The sequence below is a fragment of the Mesoplodon bidens genome (genome assembly GCF_964165515.1).
Source record: "Mesoplodon bidens genome assembly, contig: HAP1_SCAFFOLD_367, whole genome shotgun sequence".
Classification (NCBI taxonomy): domain Eukaryota; kingdom Metazoa; phylum Chordata; class Mammalia; order Artiodactyla; family Ziphiidae; genus Mesoplodon; species Mesoplodon bidens.
This window is the reverse complement of record NW_027671720.1, coordinates 224,294-235,234: the sequence shown is the minus strand read 5'-3', so window position 1 is coordinate 235,234 and position 10,941 is coordinate 224,294. Positions and strand designations below refer to the sequence as shown.

The 10,941-nt window shown below is 40.0% G+C and overlaps 1 pseudogene across 1 annotated transcript; it reads right to left on the bottom strand.

Annotated features, from left to right (window-relative positions):
- Positions 1–352: 352 nt before the first annotated feature.
- On the bottom strand, positions 353–7,399 carry LOC308611116 (3-hydroxyisobutyrate dehydrogenase, mitochondrial-like; annotated as a pseudogene). Its single transcript has 2 exons — positions 7,388–7,399; positions 353–4,349 (listed from the first exon to the last, which is right to left on the bottom strand). The product of its transcript is annotated as a 3-hydroxyisobutyrate dehydrogenase, mitochondrial-like (transcript).
- Positions 7,400–10,941: the final 3,542 nt, after the last annotated feature.

Below are 10,941 nucleotides of genomic sequence, written 5' to 3'. Positions count from 1 at the left end.
GAAATATCACATTGAAAATCTTCTCTTTTACTCCTTATTGTAAACACTGTGTATGTTTTTAAGAAGACCAATAAAAAATATGGACTATGGGGCTTCCCTGGTGGCGCAGTGGTTGAGAGTCCGCCTGCTGATGCAGGGGACACGGGTTCGTGCCCCGGTCTGGGAAGATCCCACATGCCACGGAGCAGCTGGGCCTGTGAGCCAGGGCCGCTGAGACTGCGTGTGCAGAGCCTGTGCTCCACAACAGGAGAGGCCACAGTAGTGAGAGGCCCGCGTACCGCAAAAAAAAAAAAAAAAAAAAAAAAAAATATATATATATATATATATATATATATAGAGAGAGAGAGAGAGAGAGAGAGAGAGAGAGACTATGAAATTATTTTTCCAATAGTGAAATTGTGGAGAATACATCTTGCATTTCTACTGTATTCCCGCAAAAAGAGGAAGTTCTTTTCCACAAAGACTCTCATCAATGTTAACTCTGGGAGAGAAGTATTTGTAGTTGTCTCATGCTTTGTGGTGAGAGACTCGCACTTTTTCCCCTGTCTCTATTGTGGGAAACAGGGCACACTTTGGGCTGAGAATTCATGCTGTGGTCGGAAAAGAAAGAAACGAAAAATACCCTCATTAACACTGCTCTTTAACAAGTTCAGCAAATGGGCTTCAGGCATTCTAAACAGCAGCAATTAAAAAATAACTTTAGATTTCATACATTTCTTCCAGTAGGATGAAAAGCTGAGGTATGTTAACTTTAATTTTATGGTTTGCGTGAATACCGAGTTCGATTACTCCCTGTCAAAGCAGAAATCAGCCTCTTACAGGGAGTAAGTGCTAATTAAGCAAAACAGAGTAAGCATGTTATCTGAAGTATATTTGATTCTTTCCTGTGCACTTTGGCTGCACAAGCTCTAACCACAGTTTCCGGAGGGACCATCAGTGCTCCCTAAGAATGCCAATGCAGTGTTCCGTCCAGTTAGTGGGGTGCAGAGACCAGTCAGAATGCTGATGCTTTCCACAAAGGAGATGGGGCTAGGGAGGCAAATGCAATCAGGGAGTATTAGCTCTGTCTTGTGTGCCTGCTACAAAACCGTGTCCTCTCAAGACTGCCCTATCCCTTCTTTGCTTTATACGTGTATGTGTAAGTTTGTATATGTAAGCTTTACAAGTCTCTCCTAAGAGAAAACTGAAAATGCCCAGGAAAAAGACAAAACTGCTTCAACAGAGAAAGGTCTCTCTGTTCCAGTTGAAGAGGATATAGAGTTAATAACAGGAAATATCCATCCCCTGAAACTGTATGAAACATGGATGCTTCCACAATTTACTCAAGGTCTCACTGACCAGGCTATAAGTAATTTTAATTATTATTTCTTATGATTATGGTTGATAAAAAGGCTCAGTGGTATGCTAAAAATCTTTAACACTTGTTGACCTTTTTTCTTGATAGCTTTCCTCCTCCCAGGCTCCAGCCAACAGTAGCAGTAACAGATATCCAGATCTTAAGAGGATAGAAGTATAATGGTGCACTGAATATGGAAAGGAAGAACCAGTAATGGTTCCTATACATTCATAACGCGAATCAGCATCAAACTAAGCTTCCCCAAGAAGAAGCTGACAGCAAATAGTTTCTCCTCTTAATGAATTGAGGAAACAACTTTGAAGTTATCCGTAGCCACCGCTTCTGAAGCAACCAGTAGCTTTGCAACTATTAGTTTACTTGTATTAGATTAATTTATATTAGAGTTTATTTAATGCAATTGCTCACAAATTTTAAACCATTTTGTAGAGTAGTGTTCTCTATCTGTTTAAATGAAATGCTTTCCTAAGCTCAAAATCAGTGTTTTTATGTTGTGTAAATTATGAAATTACTGTGAAATATCTGGTAAACTTGATAGGAAACCCCAGATGTCAGCACTTTGCTGGGCAAGATTTAAAGTGGCCCACACCATTAGCCCTCATCAGGAGCAGTAGCAGTGGGCTAAGTCATAAGGGCACGCCCGTCCATTACACTCACCCAGGATACTGTGAGTGAGAAACAAAGGGCAGTCAGACAGGGACCTCTATGCTCAGATTCCACTGCCAAGAAATGGCCTAAGTCAGCTCTTGTTGTTGAAGAAAATAACCCTTTAGCAATCAGACTGAATCCTATTTTAAGTTTTAGAGGAAGAAGGATACTATTTAAACATTGATGAAATGTGCCTCTCTTTTTTTATCAGCATAGAAATCTATTTGAATTCAAAAGAATATGGTTATATTTAGCATAGTGTAATAATTATCTAAAGCACATATCATCGTTGGCTCTGAAACAGTTCTAAAGATGTCATTCTTTTGAAGTCAAAAAATATGCAGTAAAAATGGACAAGGAAGCAAAAATATGAAAAAACAAGTTTGCTGAGTATGGGAAGTTGTTACAAGAGGGGCACAACAAGATAATGTAACAGAGTCCAAATTACATAACATGCAGCAAGGAGTTCTCTTGCTTTAACAACTCCTAGAAAATAAACCAGTAATCTCAATGCAAGAATATCACCACTGGGTTATTTAACAGGACAAATTTTCTGAGGGACACAGGTAGTAACTCACTATACTTCCCCTTTCTCTAATATCTTTTCTCACACCAATTTCTTTTCTTTCCTCGAGGATAGATTTTATCCTGTTGAAAACAATTTTAGTTTTATTTGTAAAGTGGAGTAAATAATATCCTGAGTGAAGTAGGCAGCGTTTTAGCTGAAGATGCTTAGGAATCAAACTTTTGAAAAAGGCCAATCAGCTAGCTAGCTAGCAGTTACCATCAGTGGCTTGCAGAGAAAAAAATTACAGATGATATGTTTGCTAAATAGATAAAAAGAATAAGCAGTTTAGAATGGGTGAAAAATCCCAGGATCTACTGTGACCTAGACCAGAGGTGCCTAAACTTTTTGGAACCAGGGACCGGTTTCCTGGAAGCAAATTTTTCCAGGGAGGGGGGGCGGGGTGTGTGAGGTTCAGGCGGTAATGTGAGCCATAGGGAGCAGCAGATGAAGCTTAGTTGGCTTGCTTGCGACTCACCTCCTGCTGTGCAGCCCGGTTCCTAAGAGGCTGTGGACTGGTACCCGTCCAAGGCCAAGGGGTTGGGAACCCCTGACCTACACACTCAAAAGCAGACAGCTGACCTTTGATTAAGCCCATTTTCCTGTGGAGTGAGCCATAAGGGGCTCCAAGACACAGTTTGGTTTCAATGTTTCAGTGTTCACAGCCAGAGGGCAAACTCAGAATGTCTCCTCCTCTTGCAAAAACTGGACCACGGATGAGAAGTCTTTTTTTTTTGAGTAGCCCTTCACGCACAACATCCCTGCAGATCTGATGGGCTTGACTGCCCAGAAGGACTGGGCTCTTTGTGCTGGTAGCAGAGTCTCATGCTAATCCCAGATCCTTAGCCATTAGTGTTGCTCCAAATCCGCCCTGATAGTAATTAGCCGAGGGAACTCCATCCATCACCCCAGGTACAGGATTATAAGTGTCACTTGACCAACATTGTCCTGAGCTCGTATTTAGGATTTTAGCCAAGAGTTTTGGGTCAAGCCCTAACCTGAGTCCCAGATTCATAGCTTCAGCAGTTCCAATCCTACTAATAGCTAACAGCAAGTTTTTGCAGATCTTCGAAGCCTGGCCAGTCCCAACAGCTCCACGATGCACCACATGGGAGCCCATGCACCACAGCAGCTCAACCCCTCCCATCCTAAGTGTGAGGTGGCCAGATCGAGCCATTCCCACACTACCAGAAACAGGGGCATCCGTGAAAACCGCTCCCATTTTCTCAACTTCTTTGGCCAATTCTCCGAAAACCATAGGATCAACAGTACTGGAATCTATTAATAGTGAGTCTTTCTTCACTTTTTTTTGAATTCCATTTGCTCCACAATAAGCTTCTAGTGCATTGATGCATTGTAATAATTCTGTCACCTTTTTCGGCTACATCCCCTGCAGAAGACACTACAGGGTTCATCTGCATCTAGAAGCTCTTTGCATGAATCAGGGAACACATCAACAATGGTGAGTGGCTAGCCATGTTTCATGAGCTCTTTTGCCACTGGACTCCCCACGTTGCCTACTCCAATGAATCCAACTGGAGTCTTGGAAGCTACTGACCTAGAACACAGCGCTGCAAGGCTGGCCACCACTGGTTGCTGCAGACGACTCCCTGTACCGGAGGCCGGAGGTGGCTCCACGGAGACGGAAGGAGGCTGCCACGCTGCCCGCGCCCCTCCTTCCCACGGTGACCTCCTCGACTCCCGGCTCACCCACTGGCTGCTATAGGGTGCGTGATGCGGAGGGCCGGCTCGGCTGTGGCGATTCTTAATACCTCTTTGGTACTAGGTTACACATACAGTTTCACCTAGTGAGCGATTTAACAGAAGGAATTTTTTTCTACGGCATTTTTGCGGCACAGCAGATAGAAGCGAGGTCACTATTTCTTTGAAAAACTGAATTAAAAATTTATAGAAAGTCATGATTCATTCTACAAATATGCTGAGTCAAAGAAACGTGAAAATTGATGCGATGGAGGAAGAGCGCTAGACTTCCCTGATGCTCAACTGGCACCTTTCTTCTGGTGTCAGAACATGGTTGTGTAACTCCTTTAATCCCAGTGGATTTTCCAAAAATTCCAGAATCTTCAGATTTTGGTAGCCTCTGTTTACTGCCTTTGCCCCCCTATGCCAAACCCCACCCCACCCCGCACACATTCATTTTTTACCAGTTGTCCTCCGGGGTGTTTTTCTTTATAGAGTTATTGCAGCAGTTTGTTAGACTACTGACCCCCAGTGCAAATGCCCCTCCCCCCGTTTTCTCACCCTGTGTAGTTTTGTTCCACCTTGACCTGGGCTTGGTCACGTGACTTGCTTTGGCCCAATGGCATATCAAGAGCTGAAGCTTGAAGAGCACTCGTGCTTTAGGGCTTGTCCTCATGGAAACCTGACATGTTAGGAAGCCTGGCTAACCTAGTGGAGACTAGGCACAGGCCACAGCCAGCACCAATGGCCAGACATGTGAAAGCAACCAGCCCCAGTCCAGCAACCAGATGATGGCAGCCTCAGTAGTCACCTCAGGTGAAAGCAAGATAGATCCACCCAGGAGATCCCAGCCCATTCTGCTGATTCACAAATTGTGAGGAGATAAAGTGCCTGCTGTTTTAAACCACCAAGCTTAGGAGTAGTTCATCACACAGGAAGAGATATAACTATCTTTACTGTTAGATTATCTTCCCATTTTATACCATGTTTCCCCTCAAACGACTGTTCCTTAATCCAAGATTCTAGAAAAGAAATTAACAACTGATGAGGCTGATAGAGCCTTAACATTTTTTATAAGTTTTGTAAACTTTTAAAATAACTGTTAATAAAATCAATATTTATTTGATCACAAAATTATTTTCTTCAGTTGCCTTAAGAAGTAATGCAGAATTGTACTAAGTTTATACATTTGGAGGCTCTAAAAATGTGTTATTCCTTGGATTCAAGTCCTAGTGTACTTTATGTGGGCATTCACGTTTGCAAAATGATTCCAGGAAAGTTGCGATTTCATTTTACAACTTTGGCCTAAGGAGTCTTATGATATTTTACCTGAGAAAAAGAACACATTAATTCCACTTTCAGCTATTAAACCCATGGCTTCCTGTATTTTCTAAATTCCCTATCAGTGAAGAAGACTATGTATAGCGTACAAGACTGTCATGATTAGGAGGAAGGTAGTACAGAAAGAGCCCATCAAATTAGGCATTGCCCAGTCATGTCAGTATACTAACGTGGCGAGCCACAGGCAGCTTGAAGCCTGGAAAAAAGACAGATACAGTGTAATGATTATCCTAAGGATCCGGATAATGATTCCCATGATTTTGTTTTAAATATTAATGGCAGAGGATTCTGGGGAAATGGTGGTGGCTACAGAGAAGATTTTTATCCCTGAATATGCCACCCCTCCCCTAAATACACAACCCCCCACCCCCACAAAGAAGAAAGAAAAGCATCTAGGATAGCAAGATCAAAAACCCACAGACAACATCTACAACAAGGTGTCCACATTAACTGCAACATACAGCCAGGTAGGAACAAACCAACAACAGGAAAAAGACCTACATATGTGTATCCCAAGGTGTGTGGGAGGAAGACGAGGGAAGGACTCTCTCTCTCTTTAAGGAGAGCCAAAGGTTACTATGGTTCATGAACTCACTGAGATTGAAAAACTCACTGAGAACAGCGGCAGAAACCGGGAGTGAATGTTGCAGGCTCCACTTTGCAGCTGAGTGCAAGAACTTTGAAATGTTCTGAGGATGCCAAGTGTTCTGGGGTCTGTGAAACCTTGACACCTATCAAACCAAAGCACCATTCCAGAACAAATCCCCATACTCAACAAGGACAGGAAAGAGGAGGCCTGGGTAAATGGGCATAGGAGGGCCGAGGAGGAAGATTTTAGAAATTTTAAGGTCATTTTTTAAAATTATGTTGTGGGGCCTCCCTGGTGGCGCAGTGGTTGAGAGTCCGCCTGCTGGGACACAGGTTCGTGCCCCGGTCTGGGAAGCTCCCACATGCCGCGGAGCGGCTGGGTCCGTGCACCATGGCCGCTGAGCCTGCGCATCCGGAGCCTGTGCTCCACAACGGGAGAGGCCACAGCAGTGAGAAGCCTGCGTACCGCAAAAAATAAATAAATAAAAAAAATTATGTTGTGAAAATAATAGAAGATAGTGAGCCCTGGAGTTCTGAAGCTAGAAATTATATTCTGATCTATGTTTCCCTCCTAAAGTGGAAACTTATTTCATTTAAAAATGAGCGACAGAAGAGTATTCCATTCACATCCTGTAGAAAATCAGTGAGAAAAAAAAAGAAAAAAGAGGGGTGAAAAGAAAGTTCCAGCAAATCCTGAAAACGTCACAGAAAGACACGTCCACAGAACAAATGAAATTTATTGCCTGATATTGCGGAAAAAGTAAAAGAAATTTTCAAAGGAATAGAAACTGGTTTTAAGAAAAACATAAAAGAAATTAGAAAAATTCAGAAATGAAGTGATTGGAGAATAGCAAGATTTGAAAAGGTGAAAAATTCAGTAAGTAATTTGTTTAAAAAAAATCATGTCTCGAGAGAAGGTTAAACTAGAAGGAACACAAGTTTGAATAAACACAGTGGATAATGTCTCCTTGGAGAAACAGCTGATTTCAAATCCAGCATAAGAAACGAACAAGATGTTCCTGGTACCTCTTGTCATATAAGAGAGCTGGGAAGACTTCAAAGACTACTGTGGTTGTGTGGAAAGGACTCAGGAGCCAACTTGAACAGGATCCGTGAACCTAAGAGGGGACAATCTCTGCATCGATATTTATAACAACCTCACTGAAAACAACAACAAAGCAAGAAAATACCTCATTAGTCATCTTTGGAAGAGTCAACCTTTCTCTCTCTTGTTTTTTCTTTTTTTGTAAAACTGGTAAATAAAATAAAAGAAACATTTATTCTTCCTTTCCTAATTAAACTGTAACTCAGGGCAACCAAGTAGTTGATGAAATAATGTTCTAGCTAGTAAATGAATAATCATCTAGTTAGTAGAATATCACCATTTGGTACCCTTAATAAATTAATGGATCTAGACATTGATCATTAATGGCTGCAACGTCACAGTAAGACAGACACTTTATAGTTCCTTTTGGAATTCATCAGTATTATCTATGAAGTAAACTTGACAAAAAAATCACACCTGAATTATGTCAGTGCTCTAGATCTATCTACCAACTGACAGTAAATACATGGACCAAAGGAGCATGATAAACATATAAGCAGAAAGGGGATGCAATCAGCATAATCCAGACAGTTGGGAACCCTACTGGATGAATGCTTTGAATTCAAGGACAAATACTTGCAAGAAAAATGAGCAAACTGAGTTCTTTTAAACCTATACTTTAAAAGAAATTGTGTTTGGATCAGCAATCAAATAAATAATGGTTATTAAAATAAAAATACATTTAGAGGACAATCAAGGAAACATGAACTGACTGGCTATTTGTTGATATTAAGGAATCATTATTATTTGCGGATGTGTGATAATGACATAGTTGAGCTTAAAAAGGGCAGTTCTTGCATTTTAGAAATATGGATACTGACGTTTTCACTGAGAAAAAGAAATCTGGGATTTGCTTTAAAATTGCTGGGGATGATGGTGGTAGTAGTAAGAGAGGGTGCAGAGACAATCTATTGGCCTGAAATGGACATTTGATGAGAACAATGGATGAAAGTTTCTACTTCTTTCTCTTTATTTCTGTAGATGTTTGAAATTTTCCATACTAAAACATGTTTTATAAATGTAGATGGCTTGCAATGTGCTCTTCTGAGCTCTCAGAAGGCAAAAAGCCATTCTTAAATTAGGAGCTTTCTTCTCTAGCCAAGAATTCTAATGATAATTTTGTCCCAACTGGCCAGTGCACTCAGATTGCTCTGAGATCTGTTGGTGGGAAAAAATCAGCACAAACAATAAAGAGGCTCTTCAGTCTTAGAAGAAAACAACAAAGAGTAAAGGCTGCTGCTAGGTCTGGGGCAATAGTGTAGTTACCAGTATAAGACAAAATATTAGTTTCTTCCAAAATCCACCTGTTACTACTGTGTATACTTTTGCAGCAAAGTATCTTTTCTACGTTGTCAGCATTAAAGTAAATTTACTATTTAGGTAGCATTTAAATTATCATATACTCAAAGCCTAGAAAGAATCCCCTAGGCTGAAATGACGTTAAATCTTAGTTGGGCCATTGCAGTGTATTCTCCAGTCTTACTTGCTTTGTCTATAACTGTCGTAAAAAGGTGTGAGGAGATCTGCCAATATTAATGCCAGGATTCAAAATGAGTTCTTTGTAGCTTGCTTCCTTCAGGATCTTCTGCCCTCAGACCCATGTATTTACTTAATGCCTCAGATTATTGTATATGTCACATCTTTCCAACTAGAAGACAAGCTCCTTTAAGGGCAGTGACTAGTCTCATCAACATCGAATTTACTCCAACACCAGTGCTTTCAAAATGTGTGTTGTTTAGTATATGTCTGATCGTAAGAAGTTATAGAAACATTTCTACTCTAACTAAATAATAATGATACTACTACTACTATTTCTACTACTACTGCTAATAAAATGTATGAAATAGAGTATAAATGGGAAAATAAAGATCACACTGGAAATCCCAGACTATAAAATGAATGATCCCAAAGCCACTGGCCAATCCATCGACTGTAAACAGTTACTTGTGAATTGGTCAACATTTAAATGCATAATTGAGAGAAGGGTTAAAACAAATTTTATTACCAAAAAACACAATTTTTATACCTACAATTTTTGAGCTCAACTAACCTGTAGTTTTAACAGAAATAGATGAGATTCAAAGTATTCATTCAGTTTCCTAAGTGATCCATTCCCTATCTTTCCTTATGAAACAATCAGTTACAACTCTAATAATTTGTCAAGGATTCACCAATCTCTACTTCCTTTATTTTCCAAGGTTTGGTATCATTACAGAATCAAGTCCTTTGGCGGAATTTAATAGTTTCAAAATCCCTCAGCAATATTATTCACTGGGATAAAATAATATGAAAATTTAACAAACACTGACTATGTGCTGAGAAATGATCCTTCAGTGATTCACTCAAGGTGGAGACTAGCATTCAGGCTACACCTGAGGTAGAATTTGAATTCCAAAGTGGACCTTTAAACCACAGCTCATCTTCTCTTTTTAAAACCATCAGAAAGAAGCCTGTTGCCTGACCTTTGAGATTCTGCAAAGAGACCATATTTAGATCTTTTGTCTCTTTTAACTTCCCTAGTCCCCTTCTCTACTTTCAGAATAGTGATTCCCAGATAAGTACAATGAGTTCAAACAGTGTGGTTAAAGGGGTAATTAGTCTGCTCTGCAGCCAAGTTACTCACAGAATAAATAAGTTGGCTTTCACAGTTGTTAGCTTCTTCCTGGGCTTTGTTTAGAGGGGTCTCAGCTCAAGCAAGCAACCTGTCAGCAGCCTGAAATAACTCTGTGGAAATCTAATGGCATATATGTAAAATATGTCTATGAAACCTTTTATTCAATCTTAGGTGCATAATTTTACTACTTCTTTAGGCCTGGAAAAGGATATTCAGCTACAAAAGGACAGAAAAGAAAATGTGTAGAATACCGCATGCCCTCCTCACACCCTAGAACCTTATTTTACCCGTTTCATCAGAAAATGATGTATACTGTAAGAAACATTTTTTAAATTAGTTGATCAAATATTTAAGTGCACTAAGTCTCTGTATTTATTAAAGCAAATATAGTTACCTTTCTGTCCCTTTCTAAAAGAAAGCAAAAGATACAGTTCTTTTTTCTTAAGACTCAGGGTTTATGGATATTAATTATTACACTATATTGACACCCAGACATGTTTATAGGAGGCTTTTGAGACATACAGAGCTATTTATTCCCATACCAAATGGCACTTCTTTTTCCTCTGCCTTCTGCTTGTATTTTTTCTGTTGCGATTATATCCTACTAAGGCTGCTACATGTCTTTGTTTGAGTTGAGGTTCTGAAGGTAAGACTGTATAGTCTCCTTTTTACAGAATAATAATGGGTTTTATGACTGTTTGCCTTCAGAAGCCTCTTTTTCCACTCATTCTCATTTCATATCTATGGTGAGGTGTTGAAAACAGATGAGTTAGTTCTGAACTGGTGATATATAAATCAATTATTATTTGATTCATATTCAAGGCAGCTCCTCCTAAAATAGCGGCCTTCCTGCCTGTGGGATGTAGTCTAACCTACTGCCTGGATCTACACCCACCAACATCCATATTTTGTCTATTGTTACCTTGGACACTTGTAGGAACTGAGTGAGTTTCTGTTTCTATAGTGTCCATTGACAGACAAATGAATAAAGAAAATATGGCACATATGTAGAATGGAATGTTATT